Source organism: Mirounga leonina, unplaced genomic scaffold (genome assembly GCF_011800145.1).
Source record: "Mirounga leonina isolate KUSES-001 unplaced genomic scaffold, KU_Mleo_1.0 Mir_205, whole genome shotgun sequence".
In the NCBI taxonomy this organism is placed as follows: Eukaryota; Metazoa; Chordata; class Mammalia; order Carnivora; family Phocidae; genus Mirounga; species Mirounga leonina.
In genome coordinates, this window is record NW_023270515.1 from 1,227,706 (window position 1) to 1,245,452 (window position 17,747).

A 17,747-nucleotide genomic window follows, 5' to 3' on the forward strand; every position below is an offset into this window, starting at 1 on the left:
CTTCCTTCCTTCCTTCCTTCCTTCCTTCCTTCCTTCCTTCCTTCCTTTCCTTCTTTCTTTTTAAAGATTTATTTATTTATTTGAGATAGAGAGAGAGAGAGAGGACGAGTGGGAGGGCAGAGGGAGAGGGAGAGAGAATCCCAAGCAGACTCACCCCATGCAGGGCTTGATCTCATGACCCTGAGATCATGACCTGAGCCAAAACCAAGAGTCAGAAACTTAACAGACTATGCCACCCAGGTGCCCCAGACAGATATAGATGTTTCTTAAAAATAAGCCATAAAAGAAGCCCGTAGAGAGGCCCAAGCATAGATTTATAAATTGTTAGATTTTATCATAATGATGGGCCAGCAGAATCAGTCAGGGTCCCAGTAGGAAGTATATTACACACTCAAACTTGGGAAACCCAAGAAGGGCTTAATAAAAGCACTCGGTGCAGGTACAAAGGTATGTAGGCAGGGTATAGGGACACCATCAGGGTGAGTGTAGTAGTAAGGGCAGGCAGGAGGTGTAATAGTTGTTATCCAGGATCAAGGGGATGAGAAGGAGGAAGTGGCTCCAGGGATCCAGAGAATTATTAATTCTGCTTTAATGGGAGCAGTGACCCAAGCCGCCCTGCAGGAGGCAGTCAAGGGAACAAATGCCAAGAATGTGCTGCTCTTCTTTCCAATCTGCTGTGGCTTCCCTTTGCTGAATAAGTCTAGAAGCCAGAGAGCAAGGGGGCTTGTTGATCACCAGGGCTATGTGTGTCATCAACACAGCGCCTATGAAAACAAGCTTCCCAGGACAGAAAAACAGGGTGGAGAAAGCTGGGGAGTGGGTCGTGAAGAGGCACATTGCACTATGCCTTCTCACTCTCTTTATCATCTGGGTTCTTGGTCAGATTGTGGCACATTCTCTTGTAGAACAATGTTCAAGAACATTCTCTTGAGTAATGGACAACCGTGGCTCAGCGTCATCATCCTGAGTCCTCCTAATAAGAAACAACTTGTGGGCTTACTGTCATGTGAGTGATCAAAACTGCCTATTGCCAGGATGTGCCTTTTAGGTCTTCCCAGAGTACAGCAATCCAGGGTCTAAAGGGTTAGTTTTTGCCTGTGGGATGGCATCTGTTCTCATTGGTTTGGTTGACACCTTAACAGTGACAGTTCGTTGTAGCTTCCTGCATCCCCTCTCCTTCTCCACCCTGTTTGCTTAGAGTGTGGGTTGATTTGGAACTAGATTCAGTATCATGATTGTTTTCTGCCTTAGTGCCCATATTCCCACCCATCTGTTTATTCTAAGGGTTTCCAGAAGATGTGGTGTCTTAGCAGAGAATCTCTCCAAAGTCTAACACATTCTAGGCAGGGTAGCTGGTGAGCAATTCAAGTTCAGCTTCCTGAGTTTGGGAAGCTTGGGGTGTCACCATTGAGCACGCCTTGCCCCAAATGCCCCAGGCCACGTCTAGGGCTGGTGTGAGCTCTTCCTGGGTCCATCCTCTTGCAGGTAGACTGCACCCGCAGTGTGTCCACCTTGGACCCCAGGGGGCCAGATGGCTGTTTGGATCTGGAGGTGGTAAGAGATGGAGCTGTGAATAGAAGAGGGGTGCACCTGCTCCCCTGAGCTAGTCCACAGTGTGAGGGGCAGCCTACCTGGATGGCATTGTGTTCCTCCTTCCCCTTTACACTCTCTGCCAAAACCCTGCTCTTTATTGTTCTGAAACGTTACTGACCTGGCATTCGGAGGTCAAGTTCAAGCTCTCAGTCTGGCCCCAACCTGTGTCCTCTGATTCGTCTCCCACTATGGACCAACACAAACTTTCTACCTGAGCCTGGATTTTCAAGTAACACCCACCCATCATGAGTGCACACACCCATCCACCCACATACCTACATCCATACACACTTACCTGTGCCACACTTACTGGTCACTTGGAAAGTCTTCTCTGCCTTTCTCCATATTTAAAATGGACCTTCCTTCCAGGCTCTCCCCAGGTCCCCCTCATGCTCTCCCACATTTCTCAGCCAGTCCAACTGAGGATGATCATTCATTGATTCACAGCTAGTTATCAAGCTCTGAGTGTGTCACTGGGCTCTGGGCATAATTCCAGGAGGTCCAGGATCCAATCTCTCTGGAAGATGGAAGCTAGAGCAGCCAGCTTTTGAATTTGTGCCAGGTTAATAGATGTAAAGTGATTTTCAGAGGTATTATTTTGCATTTCTCTGACTGACTAATGATTTTGAGCAATTCTTCTGATGCAGCTCACCTTTCCCAGGCTCCTCCTTAAAAATTGCTTTTCTGAAAAATTGCCCATTTTTCTGTTAGGGTTGCTGAGACTTTCTTGTTGGTTTGCAGACATTTCTTGTTCTACATTTTTGATACCTTGGTTTTATCGTTGCAAAGTCTTGTCTCATCCTGTCATCTACTATCTTCAACTGTGGTGATCTTTTTTAAAGTCCTTCATCTAAATGTAATGAAACTTACTAGTTTTTCTGTGCATTTGAAGTTCTGTTTAAGAAGTCCTACCCTATCGAGATGAACCATGAGAGACGATGGACTCTGAAAAACAAACTGAGGGTTCCAGAGGGGAGGGGGGTGGGAGGATGGGTTAGCCTGGTGGTGGGTATTGAGGAGGGCACGTTCTGCATGGAGCACTGGGTGTTATGCAGAAACAATGAATCATGGAACACTACATCTAAAACTAATGATGTAATGTATGGTGATTAACATAACAATAAAAAAAAGAAGATCACCCCTTGAGACGAACCATGAGAGACTATGGACTCTGAGAAACAAACTGAGGGTTCTGGAGGGGAGGGGGGTGGGAGGATGGGTTAGCCCGGTGATGGGTATTAGGGAGGGCATGTTCTGCATGGAGCACTGGGTGTTATACGCAAACAATGAATCATGGAACTCTACATCAAAAACTAATGATGTAATGTATGGTGATTAACATAACAATTAAAAAAAAGAAGATCACCCCTTGAGACGAACCATGAGAGACCATGGACTCTGAGAAACAAACTGAGGGTTCTAGAGGGGAGGGGGTGGGGGCATGGGTTAGCCTGGTGATGGGTATTAAAGAGGACACGTTCTGCATGGAGCACTGGGTGTTATACGCAAACAATGAATCATGGAACACTTCACTCCATCAAAAACTAATGATGTAATGTATGGTGATTACCATAACATAATAATAATAATAAAAAAAGAAGTCCTACCCTATCTGTAAATGGTAAAGATATTCTCTTATATCTCTTTTTACCAACGTCATAGTTTTACCTTTCTTGTGTAGCATGAGATCCACTTGGGGCTCACTATTATTTATGTATTAGATAGAGATTCAATTTCATTTTGCTTGATATACTTACAATTGCCCCAGTAGATCCGCTAAGCAATGTGCTCCCTCCTGCTGGTTTTTGCTACCGTCTCCACTATATATTACACTCCCATATGGACATAGATTTTGCTCTGCCTTCTCTCTTCTGTCCCCTTGACATATTTTCGGCTCTTGTGCTAGTAGTGCACTGTTTTTTATTTCTGTAGCTTTGAGGGGTGTCTAAATGTCTACTTGGACAAGCCCACTATTTCCCTTGGCTTTTTAAAGGCTGACTTAGCATTTAGAGACCTTTATTAATCTTAATATATAAAGCTTAAAATGAGCTTATTGAATTCCTCAAAACATCGACCTGGAGTTTTCATTGCGATTGCCCTGCACTTACAGGTCAATGTAGGGAGAACGTCATCTCTATTTTAGTGTTTTCCCACTTAAGAGACATCTTTCATGGCCCCTTGACTCTTTCATGCCCATTGAAAAGGGTCAAGAGTAAACCTAGATGTTTGAAATAGGGTATTCCTGTCCCTGAAAAAGGAGCATCCCTCTCCCGGTCTCTGTAATCCCTCCCAAGAGACAGTCTTGGATGCTGCCTTCTCCATGAATCCTGGCATCCATCTGCCCGGAGGAGAGGGAACCAGGATCGTCTACGTCTGTCCACCATCAACACCCTTCACTCCACCCGCAGCACGATGGACTCATCTCCGTTTGGAATCCCAGGTCATTCCTGCCCTCCTCACGCCAGGCACCCGGAGCTGTCTGAACATCCCCTGCCTTTCCTATTCCTCCTCAATTGTTTAAGTCATTCCACTGCACCTTCTGGAACGCCCTGGAGCAGAGGTGTCCCTTCTGCTCCTCATTGCCCCTTCCAGTCTTCCCTAAACTCCTCAGCTCTGAATCTCGTGTCATCAGACTGTGTCCCTCTCTCCCTCCTGCCGCAATCCTCTGCTGATGGCTCATGGGTCACTTCCCCTCATTCTTAGGGATTTCAGCTCCTGGGTCACTGTCATTGTCCCCATTCCCACTCCAGCCTTGATTCTTTGTGATTTGAATTCATGGAGCTGATTTGTCTAACAGGGAGGATCTTGAATCCCTCTCGTCCCACAACGACGTCTTGTACCCCATCCAGACTCCTTACTTTCGTGTCTCATAATGCCGTACACCTCTTGTTCTGAAGAAAAGATTCACGGCGGCCATACTCTCTGTTTTGAAGGGGAGAAACACTTTATCGATATTATAAAAATCTAATCAAAACAGAAGAAAAGGGAAATCTGTGTGTAGGTGAGGGCCGTAGTAAGCAGTAAAGGAGAATAAGACAGAGTTTCATCAAATCGGGTACTTACAACATCCAGCCTCACTAGCTGGGGAAACCCCGTGGAGACAGCCAGGCTGGAGTCCCGATGGAGAGGCCTAGGCGGAGCGTCCTCCCCTCAGCTGAGACTTCCAACTGACCATCCCCATTGGGCCATATTTATAGAGCAAATGACGGGGTCTGAAGTTAAACAATTATTCACCTACACGCAGTTTGTGCAAACTGCATTCCTATGTTATCATGTCTTTACATCTTCAAGGAGCCTGGGCTGGGTGTGCTCGCCTCCCCGCCTGGATTCCATTCCGGGGGCCCAGTCCAGCCTGGAGCAGGAGGGCCTGCAAGGCAAATTTCATAGCTCTTGGCGTCCAGACCAAAAGGGCCAGTTCTGACCTGGAGGTCAGCTAATGTCCACTAAGCAGGCTCCTAAGGTCACCTCTGCAGCACGAATCTCACACACAACATTCCTTAACCTGCCTGCGTACCGTGCAGGTCAGGGTGGTCGGTTACGCAGGACAGATCCCAGAGGCCTCCATCCATACAATACACCTGTGTAGTCCAATATGGTAGCTACTAGTCACATGTAGCTATTTACATTTAAATCAGTTAGACTTAAGAATAAGTAAAGTCTTGTTCCTCAGTTGCGCCAGCCATGTTTCAAGTGGCTGTGGCCAGTGCCTGCCATCTTGGCTAGTGCAGATACAGACATTTCTATCATCGCGAGTTCCACTGGAACTTTCTAGCACTGCCCAGGACTGTGTCATTACCAATAACTGCAACTCCTCCAAATCTCATTGTGCTCCCCAATCTCTGCTTCCCAATCCCTGCCCTCCTTAACGTAGAAATGCATTTCGTTCCAAGAGGAGCACCTCTTGGCATTTTAGCTTACCTCTGTCTTGTCAAGGACTTTGCCAATCCTTGGACTCTTCAGGAACCTACGCACAGCTCAGTGATCCTAACCCCTTTCCGCTGTCCTTCCTCCTGCCTCCCTGAGCCTCTCTTCTCCCCTCACTGGTGACCTTTCCGGGTCAAACATTAGAGTCATTGGTTTGTACATTCTCAGCTCCCTCCTGCTTTACCATGACGCTCGCTTGACGAAACGACACGCCGGCTAATCCGGTTCACCACCAGCTCTTGGCCGGCGCCCGGTCAGCAGAATGGAGCTGGAGGAAAACACACAACCACACTTACAGTCTTACTTCAGTTCCTGACCTTGTCATACACCTGAAACTAATATGATATTTCATGTCAGCTATACTTGGATAAACAAAATCTACAACCTGCATAGCACTGTGTTTTTCTGGTCCATTTGCTCCATTCCCCCAGACGTCGATTCCAGGAGTGTGCCCCTTCTCAGGCTCCCACCACCCTTCCTCCATCCTCACTCTCATCCCACGGCCTTGCCTCCTCCTTCCTGCGAGTGTTGGATAGAACATCGTTATACTCCTACCACACCTGCCCTCGCCCGTGCGTGTCCGTGTGCCACACCACAGAGGAGCTGTCTAGGCTTCCAGTGTAGACAGATTCTCCTGCTTGTGCCTAGGACCCATCCCTGCCCCCTACTCCAGGGCACTGCTGCCTCAGTTTCCCCTCCCTCTCTGATACCATCATTTCTTACCTCCTTACTGGCGGATAAGCACACAAACATGCTTTTCTTTCTCCCATTAAAACATCGATCGGCCCCATTTTCTCCCCAAGTTTGTGCCCATTTCTCTGCTCCCTCAGACGCTGTGTCCAACATGCTTGAGATGTGTGTGTATGTCTCCTTCCCCATTGTGTGCTTACATGAGTAAAGAACCGCAGTCCCTTTGGGGAAGGACTTGGGGAATCATTACATCATACTCCTGTGGTGGTGCCGCAGGGTCCTTCCTCACCCGTCGTCTGCTTCTCCTCTGTCAGGGGTTCTGGGTCTGAGAAGTGATGCAGGTGCCTGGGCAGGGATTGACTTGTTGTTGGAGTGGCTGCCCTCACTCTCCTGCTCATCCTTCCTTGACTTCCTGTAGTTTATAGACTGGACGGTGCTCTCGTTGGCTGCCCGTCTCTCTTGACCTTGGGAATGTCGGTCCTGATGATCTCTCCGTAGCTCTGTGCAGGCCAGGCCTCCATGGACGCCACTCTGCTCACTACGCTAATTGGATGGACCCTGAGGGTTAGGTGCTGCCACTGGGCCTCTATTGTTTTGGGATTTTATTACCCCATTGTGCCAAAAGCCCAGTTTGTCCACTGTCAGCTTGAGCCTTTGGGGAGAGCCACTGCTGATTTTTTTTTTTAAGAAGGTGGTTGCCCTTCCCACTGGTACACTTACTTTGATTTAATAAAGGCAATGTCCTCTGGGCCCTCCTGGGGGATGCAGTCGGTTGCTGGGGATTTTGGCTTTGTGGTAAATCTACCCGAGTGTGCCCTGTTCTTAGAGCTTCTTGAGCCCTTCCTCGCCCATCTACCCTGGGAGTTTGGGCACTTCTTCTTCCCCTATACCTTCAAGTTTCCAAAGATCAACACTGCAGTTTTTAAAGATTTTTATTTATTTATTTATTTGGAGAGAGAGAGAGAGAGGAGAGGGAGGGAGAAGGAGCAGGGGGAGAAGGAGAAGCAGGCTCCTCGCTGAGCAGGGAGCCCAACCCAGGGCTCCATCCTGGGACCCCGAGGTCATGACCTGAGCCGAAGGTAGATGCTTCCCCGACTGAGCCTCCCAGGAGCCCCTAACCTCGGAGTTTTTTAAACACTAAAAAAAATTATAATTATTTTTTGGAGCAGGTTTAATTTGATAAAACAATTGACCAGAAAGTACAGGGAATTCTCACGTGCCCCGCCCCTGGCCCCCACAATGTCCCGTTTTATTAGCGTCTTGCGGTCACGTGGCACATTTGTTGCACTTGAGCAAATACTGATGTTATTATTAACTACAAGTGCAGAGTCATATTAAGATCTTATTCTGGGCAGGTCATCTGCAGTCTTCACTACGTGTGCCTGTTTCAGTGGGTCAGCCAGAGGTCTGGCCAGTGCAGACACAGAATTTGGGGCTCCCCTCTCTGACTCCTTTTTCTCGGGTGCTCCCTTCTCATTTTTCAGGGCCGTGGTTTTCCTGAGCCCGGTCCTTTGATTTTTCAGCCGGCAGATTTTTTTTGTCCAACTTTTAGCCACCTGATGAAGTGCCAAATTTAGCTTGGCCTCCAGCAGAAGACCCCCCAAACCAGCATCACATCCTCTGCTAACCCCTTCTTCCAGGCTCCAGCTGGCCTCCACAATCCACCTGCTGTCTGTGGCCTCCAGTGTCTCCCTGGTGTTTTGGGGGCACAGTGTTCATTCATTTCTCATGGATAGGGTGGATTTGCTGAGCCAATGAGTACATTCATGTTTAACTTTTTTAAAAGAAGATTTTATTTATTTATTTGAGAGAGAGAGAGTGCACACAAGCAGGAGGAGGAGCAGAAGGGAAGGCAGAGGGACAAGCAGACTCTGTGCTGAGCATGAGCCGGGGCTCGATTCCAGGACCCTGAGATTATGACCTGAGCTGAAAACCAAGAGTTGGATGCTCAACCTACTGAGGCATCCATGCGCCCCACATGCATGTTTAATTTTTAAAGGAACTGCAAAATTGATTTTTAAAGTGGCTGTATTTTTTACATTCCCAGCAATGTATGAGGATTCCAGTTTTTCAACATTTTCCCCAGTACTTGGTACTTACTATCTTTTTGAGTACAGTCATTCTGGTGGGTGGGCAGGGTTTTCTCTGTGTAGTTTTCATTTGCATTTCTTTCTTTCTTTCTCTCTTTCTTTCTTTTTAAAAAGATTTTATTTATTTATTTGACAGAGAGAGAAACACAGTGAGAGAAGGAACACAAGCAAGGGGAGAGGGAGAGGGAGAAGCAGGCTCCCTGCTCAGCAGGGAGCCCGATGTGGGGCTCGATTCCAGGACCCCAGGACCCTGGGATCAGAAGGCAGATGCTTAACCACTCAGCCACCCAGGCGCCCCTTCATTTGCATTTCTTAATAGCTCACCATGTTGGGCACCTTTCTGTGGGCTTATTCATATGCCTTCTCTGATGAAATGTCCATTCAAATCTTCTACCCTTTAAAACATTGGCTTGTGTTATTACTGAATTGTAAGAGCTTCTGTATACATTCTGGATGCAAATCCTTTACCGGATATATAATTTGCAAATATTTTCCTGCAGTTTGTGGCTTGCATTTTCATTTCTTTATGGTGTCTTTCAAAGTGCAAAAGTGTTGGTCTCAATGAAGTACATTTTCTCATTTTTTTCCCCTTCTTGATATTGCCTTTGGTTTTGTATCTAAGAACTCACTGCCCATCTTAGGGTCTGAAGATTTTCTCCTATGTTTCAACTAGAAGTTTTATAGGTTTTGCTTTTACATTTAAGCTCTGATCCAACTTGAGTTAATTTTTGTGTAGGATTTCATTACATTAGAAGAATATTACAATTGTAAAGGTATACACTTCTAACAAGATAATCTCAAAATACATGAAGTCTAGGAAACAGAAGTGGAAATTTCAGTAATTGTTAACTTCTATTTTTTAATCATAAGGTTATGAATTTTTCCCTAAATGTAGATTTATCTACATGTACGATTTTTGGTATGAGATATTTTCATTTTTGTTTATTTCTAGATAATTTGTAATTTCAGTTTTATTTTATCTTGGATCCAGAGTTATTTGGAAAAGTTTTACTATTAATTTCTTAAGTTTTTAATGATCTTTCTCTTATAGATTTTTAATTCTATATTTGGGATATAGGATATAGTCTGTAAAAATCACCCCTTCATAACTGATAAAAGTTTCCTCTGTGGCCAAGAACATGAGGGTTTAAAAATTATTTGACAAGTATAAGAGAATAACACGTTATTCTATTAACATCTATTAGTATATATGTATATTCCATGCATATCTATTAAATTGACTTTGTTGATTATATTTGTGTATGTCCTTAGTATAGCATCTGGCATATACTTAGCACGATGTGTTTATGGAAAGGTATGTTTTTAATGAGTCTTTCTATTTCTAGATGTTTTGATTTTCGTATCTGCCATGTTGTATGATGGGTAAAGGTCTATGTTTTCTTCATGGATTTTTGTCTTTTAGCATCACATCACATCTCTGTTTCCTAGTTGACGCTTTTTGCCTTAAATTCCCCTTTATCTGGTATTATCAAGGCCACTTGTATTCCCCATCCTTTTGTTTCAATTTTTCTTTGTATCATTGCTTTATTGTGTTCTCATAAATAACATATAACAGTCTATGTTAAAATCCAGTCTTTTTTTTTTAAGATTTTATTTATTTGAGAGAGAGAGAGTGAGCATGAGCAGGGGGGAGGGTCAGAGGGAGAGGGAGAAACGGACTCCCCGCTGAGCAGGGAGCCTTATGCAGGGTTCCATCCCAGGACCCGGAGATCATGACCTGAGCGAAAGGCAGAAGCTTAACCAACTGAGCCACCCAGGCACCCTAAAATCTAATATTGCTGACAACTTCAATTCCAGTCTGGCCAAGTAAGTTCCTATTGGATTCAGTTCTTCACCTGTAAACTCTGGCCCCCAAAACAAACATAAATGAGCAACAGGTAATACCTCAAGGTACAGGAGAATGAACAAAAGCAAATGGATTCAGAATGGACCCTTGAAAGACAAGAATGGCACAGGATTAGTTACCCACTGTCAGGGTTTTTGGCCTGACGGCAGGTCAACCCTGCAAAGAAGATAAGCCCCAGTAAATACCCTTGATTCTTTTGGGCCTGCAGAATCAGAGGACCGAGTTTGGAGGTACTGCAACCACTGGAAAGTGAGGGGGGATCCCGAAGGAGAGAGCTAGGGAGGGTGTGTCTGCAGTTATGGGTATGACCTTCAGACCCCCTGGCTGATCTCTGAACCATGCAGAGATGGGACAGGTCCCAGCTAAGGACGAAAGAAGTCCTCTGGGAAACAAGTAGAACCAGAGAAACAGAGTTTGCAGTTGGAATCCCAAGATATTAATGACTCACTCAAACAGACAAAACAATCAAATTTCCACCTTCTTCATAGGTGGCTGAATCTAAAGAACTCAGTCTCCAAAACGTGACTCACAATGTCCAGGGTCTGACCCTCGATTCTTTGAAGTATTTTTATTTCCTTACCTCTATATTCACACTCTTTCCTATAACACCTGAGTTTTTCTGAGGGTTTAAAGTTCTTGACTTCACCACTGTTAGTGTTCTTCCTTTACAGAAGTGGCTCTCAACCCTAGCGGCACATTAAATTCATCTGGAAGCTCCCCTCCCAGAGATTTTGGCTTAATTGATCTTGGAGGTAGTCCTGGCATCCTACAGCATTAACAGCTCCCCAGGGACTCCTGACCTGCAGCCCGGGTTGGGGCTGACTGCCAGTGTCCACCCTTCTCCCCGACCCTCTGGGGAGGAGCCGGTTGGGGCCCACCTGCCTCCCCGCCCCTCAGATCACACCCCGCCCCGCCCAGGGACAGGCAGCTCTGCTGACCGCTGACCACTGCCCGCTGCGGGGCTGAGGGCAGGATGCAGGTGGGGGAGAGTACTCCACCCTCTAGGCTGCTCCACAGCACCCCAGCCCCTACCCCGGGCCCTCCTGTGGCTGGAACACACCTCCTGGGGGCGGGGAGAGCACTGGGAGCCACTCCCACCTGGGCAGGGCCTGGGCCTTAGTTTCCCCCTTCAATTCAGCCCTTTTGCCTCCCATCTTCCGAGCATTCTTCCTTAGTTTCTGGTCCTCAGACAGCTCTGATTTTCCTTGCAAACAATTTGGTCCCTTCAAAGCCCCTGGAAACCTGGCTCTAGTAGGTGCACAGTTCGTAGGGAGTGGAGGTAACAGGATGGCCTGTCCTCTCAGCACTGTTTCTCTGCTCCCCATCCCCATCCTGGGAATGCTGCTGACCAGCCATGTGCTGGGTGGGAGAGGAGGAGAAGGGGAGATGAGGTCTAAATATTGGTGGGAAATGAACAAGTGATGATTTTGGCTAAATTTAGAATTTTTTGAGGTATGGTTTATATTCGTTGTTTATACATACATCATGAGAAAACGAAATATATACAGACCTTAAAACCAGTTGATAGACATGTTTATCTTAATTTTGGATAAAAGATCAGAAGAACTCTCCAATGGAATATGGGGAAACTCGTAGGAACTAGCCCTTGGGCGACTGGCTGGCCCATTTGCAGATGGCAGGGAGCATCTATCCAATAACTAAGAAAGCCTTGAGTTGACACTATAAGAAATTGAATTATGAACTGTTCTGAAACCCAGTGAATGGACCATAAAATGACTGATGCCCTGAGCCAACCTTTGTGTTGGGCTGTTCCACTGCTCTGTGCTTGAGATGTGTGGGTTCCCCTCACACTCAAGTAGGTTTCTACACATGCATGGTGACATGTACATTTTGTACATTGATTTAATTCACTTGGCCAGTTTATACAAATTATAACGGGATCTTTCATGCACTGGCAGAAGAAAGAGAACCATAAGCTACTGCTTCAGAAACTTTATTTTAGAAAATGGCCTTTTTCTTGGAGAAAAAAAAGCAAAAGTAATGACTTCTGTAGCCTCCTGGGAATAATGCACGAATGACATGAAGGCATGAAGCCCAAAATACGCTTGCAAGTTGCAAGCCCAGAGTAGATCATGAATATTTAAGAGGGATAGAAATGGACTTTAAAATATAGAGAAGCAAATTCTAAAACATGAGTGTAAATATTAAAACAAAGCGAAACATCGAAAATGCTTTCTCTTATAATGTAGCAGCTCCTTCCTAAAAAGGTGTGGTTATAAGCTCTCTAAGGGCACCATTGAAAAGCTCCCCTAGTGGCCAGACATAACACAGGGACACTTCTCTTGTAATGGCTACCTTAGTAATCTAGGAATTGGTATAATTTAATAATTCATGGTTTATTAAATGAAAAGTTGCAGTTATTTACAAGTCTTAGCATTTTGTCATCAGACACAAAATACTTTGGGGGTATGAAGGAAAAACTGGTTCAGAAGATTCCTGCAAAATAAATTGTTAACCCAAGTTAGAGTCAGTTTGCAATTTTAGAAGATTCTAAGGGCAGAAGAGAGCCAGGCCGGGCAGCTATTGGGTGTGGCTATGGGGTCCACACAGGGATGGGGAGACACTTGTCTCTGAGCCCCAAGGTCACAAAGTCTTCATCAAACTGAGAAATAGAATGTCAGCAGCTCCCAATCAGAGAACGACAATTATCACATGATCTCACTCATATGTGGAATTTAAGAAATAAAGAAGAGGATCATAGGAGAAGAGAGGGAAAAAAATGAAACAAGAGGAAACCAGAGAGGGAGACAAACCATAAGAGACTCTTAATCTTAGGAAACAAACTGAGGGTTGCTGGTGAGGGAATAGGGTAACTGGGTGATGGACATTGGGGAGGGTATGTGTTGTAATGAGCATTGGGTATATATAAGACTGATGAATCACAGACCTGTACCCTTGAAACAAACAATACATTATTTGTTAATTAATTGAATTTAAATTAAAAAAAAATGTCAGCAGCTCCTTTGATGCCTGATGTGCACCTCCCTGGTGGCCCTCGGAGAAACCACCACCCCGAATTTTACATTCATCAGTGTTAGTTTTTCTTTGTAGTTTACCACAAATGGATAAACCATTAAGAGATTATTTTGTTGGGAATAAAAAAATCCCCTTTGCCTCTTACTTACAACGCTGCTTCCAGAAGGAGCCTTGAGGATGGGTTGGGTCCCCCACATTCTCCCACAGTGCTCCCCTGTCTCCCCCCAAGGTCTTCCCCAGGCCCCAAGCACCATCTCCTCCCTCCTCCTATAACCTCAATGTGCCCTCCCCCTATCAGCTTATGAAGATGGATACCCCGGTGGGGTGGAGGAAACTCCCAGCCCCCAAACCCCATCTGCACTTTAGCCCCACTTAGACTCCAGCTACACTTAAGCACAATATTTAACACAGTGCCTGGCACAGAACAGGAGCTCAGTGAATAAATGGTGGCACATAGGATTAGGACCAATGCTTGGGCTCCATGCAAACTCACTTCCATATCCTGGCACATCTTCACCCATGTCTGTAGTGTGGAAGGGAACAAGGGCCCTCAGTGACAGTTAATGGTCTATGCAACAATCTGGTTGGTAGATTACATCTGTGACATTGCGAGTATGAAATATGGCAGCCAGGGTCCCTCGGTGCCTTTATAGGACTGGATGGCCCATGTGTGGAGTGCCTCTTGTCCGCCGTCAGGAAGCCTGTGCTTCCAGCCCACAGTACTCCTGACTTCATTTCCTGGAGCAGAACCGAGTGGAAGGGCTGAGCTGATGGACTCTCAGCCACTCCCACTGCCACTCTCCTCCTCCTGAGGGCACTCTTGTCTCCTGTACTCTCTTCCCTTTTCTGTTCTTCCTTCTTGTCATACTTCCCGTGTTTCTTACTTTCTGGGAAAGGCTGGTCTCTTGTCGATCCCCAGCCAGCTGGAACACGGCTCTCTGTGCGAGAGAGCATCTTTTGATGCTGAGGAGCTGCTTCTCTTCCAGAGTAAAGTGATTTTCAGGGTAGAGGCTGGAGGGGCGGGTGTTTTGTGGGTTGAGTTGTGCTGCCCAAATTCATATGCTGACTTTCTAACCCCTAGTCCCTCAGAAAGTGGCCATTTTTGGAGACAGGGTTTTTACCAAGTTAAAGGTGACATAATTAGGGTGACCCCTAATCCAATATGACTGGAGTCTTTATTAAAAAAGGAAATTTGGAGACAAACTTGCATATAGGAAGAAAGCCTGTGAACATGAAGAGAACCATCTACCAGCTCAGGAGAGAGGCCTGGAACAGATCTTTACCTCGCAGCCTTTGGAAGGAACCAAGCCTGCAATACCTTGATTTTGGGGCCTCTGGGCTCCAGAACTGAGTGTACATTCTGTTTAAGCCCCACAGTGTGAAGTAACCTTGTTATGAAGGCCCTAGAACATTAAAACAGGGTGACTGACAGATCAGAGCTATTTAGGAAACCTCATGGTTCAAGGTAAGTATCATGGAAAGAAAGAGGGATGTGTGTGTGTATATATATATATATATGTACATGTGTATATATATACACATTTGTATGGTCTCATTTTATCTATATATGAGGAATGGGGAATCCTTTTAAATAGGGGAATGTCAAAAGGGCATCTGCACCCCAATGTTCATAGCAGCAATGTCCACAATAGCCAAACTGTGGAAAGAGCCCAGATGTCCATCAACAGATGAATGGATAAAGAAAATGTGGTTCATATATACAATGGAATATTACTCAGCCATCAAAAAATGAAATCTTGCCATTTGCAACGACATGGATGGAACTAGAGGGTATTATGCTAAGTGAAATAAGTCAAAGACAAATACCATATGATTTCACTCACATGTGGAATTTAGGAAACAAAACTGAGGAACATAGGAGAAGGGAAGGAAAAATAAAACAAGAAGGAAACAAAAACAAAAATAAAACAAGAAGGAAAAATAAAAGGGAAGGAAAAATAAAACAAGATGAAAACAGAGAGGGAGGCAAACCATAAGAGACTTTTGACTATAGGGAACAAACTGAGGGTTGCTGGAGGGGAGGTGGGTGGAGGGATAGGGTAACTGGGTGATGGGCATTAAGGAGGGCACGTGATGGAATGAGCACTGGGTATTATATGCAACTGATGAATCACTGAATTCTACCTCTGAAACTAATAATACAGTATATGTTAAATTGAATTTAAGTAAAAAATTAAAAAGAAACAGGGCAATGTGCACAACTCTCAGCTGGCGTATTTAAATGGGAGCTAAATGGTGGCTAAGCTTTGCTTCCATCCTCAAGGAGGGTGTCTTCTACAGCAACATCTACAGCAACACCTTGGGTGGGTGCCCTGAGGGCTGAATGGCTTATTTAGAAACATTTTTGTCTGTTTGGGTTTAGAACATCCTGTTTGCCAAACATTACTAAGTCTGATGCTTCTGATCTCTCTGACATAAAACCTCATTTGAATGTTCAGATTCAACACCGACTGTAGAAAAGAAACCCTCCTGTCTTCAGGACCATACATACAGAACTCTTCACTGTGGTCTGTCTCTGGGTAGTGCTCATGGCGTTTGTGGGACTCAGTGCAGCTCTGGAATATTTGGATTATTTCACAGCAAGCATGTGTACTTTTGATATTTTCAGTGCAAGTATGGGAAAAGTGATGTGCTTCTTTGCTTATGTCCCCAAATATCCCTTTTCTATTCTGATGATAGTGGAGATGGCTTCCTACTTTTGATGTTCTTGTATTACAAATTTTGAACGTGATTTCTTTTCATTTGGCCACAAACTTCTCAAACTACTTTATTGGTATCCCTTGACTTAGTCTCCTGTTTAAATACAAATTTCCCCACTCTGGATTTTCCTGTCCTCTTTATTTTTAAAAATATCTTAAAATCCAATGATCCAACTATGATCTCTTAAAAGGGATATTTACTATAAAGAACAGAAGAATTGCAAAAGCAAAGTGATGATCCAAAATGCACAAATAAAATTATAGGGAAAGGCATCTAAAGAAGACAGAAGGCTGCACAGGAAGGTCTTTGAGCTCAGCTTTGAGGGATAATGTACAAAGGATGGAGGGAGAGGTGCTCTATCTAAATGGAGTAAAACTCTTTGGCAAGGATCTTACAGAAGAGGGTCAGGGGACCGAGAAGTGTAAGATCTTTCCTTGAGGAAGATTCTATTATGCAGTAGAAGGAGAAAAGCCAAGAGAATCATTCACTCTGTGGTCTGCCAAAGAGGGTCTTCTGGCTGGAAAGGGTAGAACAATATATAAAGGGAGGTAGACAGAGGGGAGGGGAAAGGATAGCCATAAAGCCTAACAGGCACTTATATGGCGGATGGACGTGTCAGCTCCAGATGAGTCACAGCCCAGAGTATTCCTCAGAGCTCCTGCCAGGTACCTTTGAGGATTCACAGTCGTGGATAAGGGTTCCAAAGACTGGGAATAGGCTCGGGTGAGTTCTTTTCAGAAAAAAGGGAGGGGCGCCTGGGTGGCTCAGTCGGTTAAGCGTCTGCCTTCGGCTCAGGTCATGATCCCGGGGTCCTGGGATCGAGCCCCGCATCGGGCTCCTTGCTCTGCGGGAAGCCTGCTTCTCCCTCTCCCTCTGCTGTTCCCCCTGCTTGTGTTCCTTCTCTCTCTCTCTCTGTCAAATAAATAAATAAAATCTTAAAAAAAAAAAAGAAAAAAGGGAAAAACAGAGACTGTGGACTGGTAAACGTCAAGTCAGCCCCTTGTAGCTTCTGGAATGGTGTGTGAAAACAGATGGTTTCTGAACATTCACAATAGGAAATAATGAACACTGAGTGCCAGCTTACGTTCCCGATGAGCCATAACCAATTAGCCTCATTTTCCTTCTTGTGTTTAATTAGTGAATTTAGGAATATTGTATGCATGTTTTCATCTCATTAAAACACTTGATGAAGTTTCTCATATTCTTTGACAAGGTGAAGAAAGGGGGAAATATGAGGCTAGCAGCCAGAAGGCGAATTCTTAACTGATGAATGACTGTCTTTAAACGGAGTCGGTTAAGGACATAGCGTTGAGGTAAAAAGCTGTCATCTTGGGCCACACATTTCTGTCCTGGGATGGTTTTTGTTGTCAGTCATGCAGATGAAAACTTAGTAGATTTTCTTATGAGATTGCAGAGTCCCTGAAAGCAGTCTTACAGAAATTCATGTCCCACGTGAAGCCTTGGCTAATGACTTGCACATAATGGGTTATCAATGAGTATTTGTTGAGTGAATAAATGAAGAAACAGAAAGTTTATGAATTAAATTTGCATATCACAAGAAATCTGAATGGAAATTTCCATTGAATACTGAAGATGAAAAGTTTCTCTAAATAGTGGAACATTTAACAAAAACCAATATAAGGGGGCGCTTGGGTGGCTCAGTCATTAAGCATCTGCCTTTGGCTCTGGTCATGATCCCAGGGTCCTGGGATCGAGCCCTCCATCGGGCTCCCTGCTCTGCAGGAAGCCTGCTTCTCCCTCTCCCACTCCCCCTGCTTGTGTTCCCTCTCTTACTGAGTCTCTCTCTGTCAAGTAAATAAATAAATAAATAAATAAATAAATAAATAAATAAATAAATAAATAAA